We start from the raw sequence: 4,033 nt of genomic DNA on the forward strand, positions 1-4,033 counted from the left end.
CAGAAACCCTAGAATGATCTGGGACTCAGCATCAAGGGATTGAGTAAACCTTCTCAACCGAAAGGGGGAAGAGAGAAATGAGACAAAATAAAGTGTCAGTGGCTGAGAGATTTCAAACTGAGTTGAGAGGTTATCCTGGAGGTTATTCTTACGCATTATATAGATATCCCCTTTTTAGTTTAAGGTGTATTAGAGAGGCTGGAGGGAAGTGCCTGAAACTGTAGAGCTGTGTTCCAATAGCCATGTTTCTTGAAGATGATTGTATAATGATAAGGCTTTCGCAATGTGACTGTGTGATTGTAAAAACCTTGTGTCTGATGCTCCTTTTATCTACCTTATCAACAAACCAGTAAAACATATGGAATAAAAATAAATAATAGGGGGAACAAATGTTAAAATAAATTGAGTAAACTGAAATACTAGTAAACAGTGAAAGGGAGCAGTAAGGGATATAGAAAAAGAAAAATGGGGGGAACATAGGTTAAAATCTGTTGAGTAAGGGGGCATGGGTGGTTCAGTGGTAGAATGCTCGCCTTTCATGTGGGAGACCTGGGTTCGATTCCCGGACCATGCACCTCCTGAAAAAAGATAATCTATTGAATAGATGGAAATACTAGTGGTTAGTGAGAGGGAGGGGTAAGGGGTTTGGTATGTATGAGTTTTTTCTTTTTTCTTTTTATCTCTTTTTCTGGAGTGATGCAAATGTTCTAAAAAATGATCATGGTGATGAATGTACTATTATGTGATGATATTATAAGCCATTAATTGTACACCATGCATGGAACGTTTGCATGTTAAGAATGTTCATTTTTGTATGCTGTTTTGGTTTGATAATACAAAATAAATTTTAAAAAATTCACAGTATACATGAAGCAATACAATGATGAAAAAAATGCTAGCACACCGGGTAATGGCCTCACAGAACAACCAATTTATTAAACTCATGAATTTCTGGTAAGCAGAAATTTAGACAGAGTTTAGTAAGGATGGCATGTCTTTGCACCGCAGTATCTCCGGCCTTGGGGGGAGTTCTTGTATTACTGGGAAGAACCCCAGCATCTGGGAACTGGAATCATCTGGAGGCTCCTGCACTTACATGCCTGGTCCCTGGACTGGCCTGACTCAAAGGCCGGTTTAACTGGGCCTGGGGACTGAAGCTCATAACATGGCCTCACACATGGCAGCCTAATTAGGTAATGGACTATTCACCTGGCAGCTGCAGCGCCCGAGGAACAAGTGTTCCAGATAACAGGGTGGAAACGGCATGGTTCTTTAGGACGCTGCCTCAGAAGTTACGTGGCATCACTTCTGCCATCCTTCATGGATAAAGCATTCGGATGCTGTTCTAGTTGCTAGATGCTGGAATGCAGTATACCAGAAACGGAATGGTTTTTAAAAGGGGGAATTTAATGAGTTGCTAGCTTACAGTCCTAAGGCTGAGAAAATGTCCCCATTAAAACAAGTTATAGAAATGTCCAATCAAAGGCGTCCATCCACGGGAAGATACTTTGGTTCAAGAAGACTGATGAAGTTCAGGGTTTCTCTCTCAGCTGGAAGGGCACATGGACAGCACCGTGTCATCTGCTGGTTTTCTCTCCTGGCTTCCTGTTTCATGAAGCTCCCCGGGAGGTGTTTTACCTCTTCATCTCCAAAGGTCGTTGGCTGGTAGACTCTGCTTCTCGTGGCTATGTCTTTCTGCTCTGCAAAGGTTTCCTCTTTTATAGGACTCCAATAAACCAATCAAGACCCACCCAAATGGGTGGAGACACATCATCACCTAATCCAGTTTAACAAGCACTCGACTAAATCACATCATCCAGGGAAATGATCTGATTACAGTTTCAAATATACAATATTGACTAGGGATTATTCTAGCTTTATGAAATGGGGTTTTGATTAAAACATGGCTTTTCTAGGGGGCATACTTCCTTTCAAACCAGCAGAGATGCCCACCCGATTCCAGGGGAAGGACCCAGATCCCCATCTCTCAAAGGGAAGGGCAGCAGGAGAATTTGCAGCCAAATTTTAAGACCATCATACCATAGGCCCATTTATTTCTTCATCCTGATAGTACAGATTTTATTCACCCAATATATTTTTTTAGAAGCAACTGGGGACTTAATATATATATATTTATATATATATATTTATAAATATAATATATATATTTATACACAAACACACGCCCACACACACACCAATGTCAGTGTATTTAATTGGTCCAGGCTGTGGCCTGGGCAAGGATATCTATTTATTTACTTACTCGAGACATTGTAGGTTTACAGAAAAATCAGGCATAAAATACAGAGTTCCCGTATACCACCCTATGATTAACACCTTGTGTTAGTGTGTTATAGTTATTACAATTGATGAAAGAACATTTGTATAGCTCTACTATTAACTATAGTCCACGGTTTACAATAGGGTTCACTGCTGTATGGTCCTACGTTTTGTTTTGTTTTTAATGTTACTCTAGTAACATATATAAGCCAAAATACCCCCCCCTTTAACCAATTCAAATCTATAATTCTCTGCTGTTAATTATGTTCACAATATTGTGCCACCATCACCACCCTCCATGACCGAAGCTCTTTCATCACCCCAAATGGAAACTCTGCACAATTTAAACATTAACTCCCTGATCCCTCCCCGACCCTCACCGAATACATTTTATTCACCTGACCTGATCCCAGATCCATTTGAGGAACTGAGGTTACTGATTATTTGTCAAAGATCCTGAACACACCCACCATGTAGCAGGCTGATCACCTCAGGAAATAGTGCCATTTCGGGGGCTGAGTGTGGGTGCTGGCAGGTTGGGCACTCAGCAGTGGCTGCAGCCAGGTCAGCCTTGGTGAGTGGAAGTCCATGCTGCGGAGCCCACGCATGCCCTCCTTCCCTCCCACCAGGCCCACTTTGTTCATGAGCCCATCGGGCAATGGCAGGAGTGGCTGAGGAGAAAAGCTGACTGGTATCCACAGAATGGGTCATCTTATTTGATTGGTGAAACCTTCCTCTGCTGAAGTCACCCTCTGGTGTGCATTCACATGGGACACAAATATCTTCATGTTTTTAGTCCACTCAGAAAAGTCTGTCCACATACCTCTTCCCCAGACCGCTTTGTCACCGATTTTCCGATCATGCTCCTTCCATATCCCTGACCATCCAGCCAAACCATTAGCAACAGCCCATGAGTCAGTGTCCAAACGCGCCTCTGGCCGGTTCTCCTTCCAAGCAAAATGAACAACCAGGTGCACGGCTTGAAGTTTCACCCACTGGGAGGACACCCCATTCTGGGATGTCCTTCCCTTTAGGAGGACTCTGCCAGTTGCTGAGTATGTTGAGTCCAATTACGCATTCTGGAACAGGGGAAATGACCACAGAATGGCTCCAGGGACCCACTGGACCCACTGTGAGACAGACCCAAGCTAAAACTCTATCAATCACCTGACCTCCATAAGCCCCTGCCCCGACTGGTGGACCAGAGTGACGTTTTGGGTCTCCTGGAATTAGTGTCACTTTTGAGCCAATGTTTAATAATCCCTGAAATATCGTGTAATTTCCTTTTTCCCAGTGCACAGTCATCTTGGTAAAAGGCTGTAGATCTCCTTGGGGGAGGCTGGGAGAAAGGCTAACAGTGTAAGTTTTAGGCATGTAAAAGGGTCCTTCCCCAACTGTACTCAGCCCGCCCCTCATTCAAGGGCCCCTGGGTCTGTAAACTGTCTCAAGTCTGGGAATTGATTAAGGGGACTTGACTCTCTGTTTTCGTAATTCAAGTTGGACTTCTGTTCACTTGACCTAAAATTCTTCTGCTTATACAGCTCAGACAAAATTTAGTAGACTGCCCATCTATTTTACTTCTAGGTACTCCATGATCTACTAACCAATGCCCCAAGTCTCTCCAAGTCAGATTACTTTGACTTCTGCTTCGAGTCTGCTGTCCATTACAGTGGCCACATCCACCTTGTCTATGGTGATTAACTGTCCCCACATGGCTTCTGCCAACGTGGGATCTGATCATCCCCACTGTGTT

General features: G+C 43.4%; 1 non-coding gene across 1 annotated transcript; it reads left to right on the forward strand.

Annotated features, from left to right (window-relative positions):
- The first annotated feature begins 503 nt into the window (after window positions 1–503).
- TRNAE-UUC (transfer RNA glutamic acid (anticodon UUC)) lies at window positions 504–574 on the forward strand. The gene has a single exon. It is a non-coding gene; the product is annotated as a tRNA-Glu (tRNA).
- The last annotated feature ends 3,459 nt before the right edge of the window (window positions 575–4,033 follow it).

This window comes from Tamandua tetradactyla, chromosome 3 (genome assembly GCF_023851605.1).
Source record: "Tamandua tetradactyla isolate mTamTet1 chromosome 3, mTamTet1.pri, whole genome shotgun sequence".
In the NCBI taxonomy this organism is placed as follows: domain Eukaryota; kingdom Metazoa; phylum Chordata; class Mammalia; order Pilosa; family Myrmecophagidae; genus Tamandua; species Tamandua tetradactyla.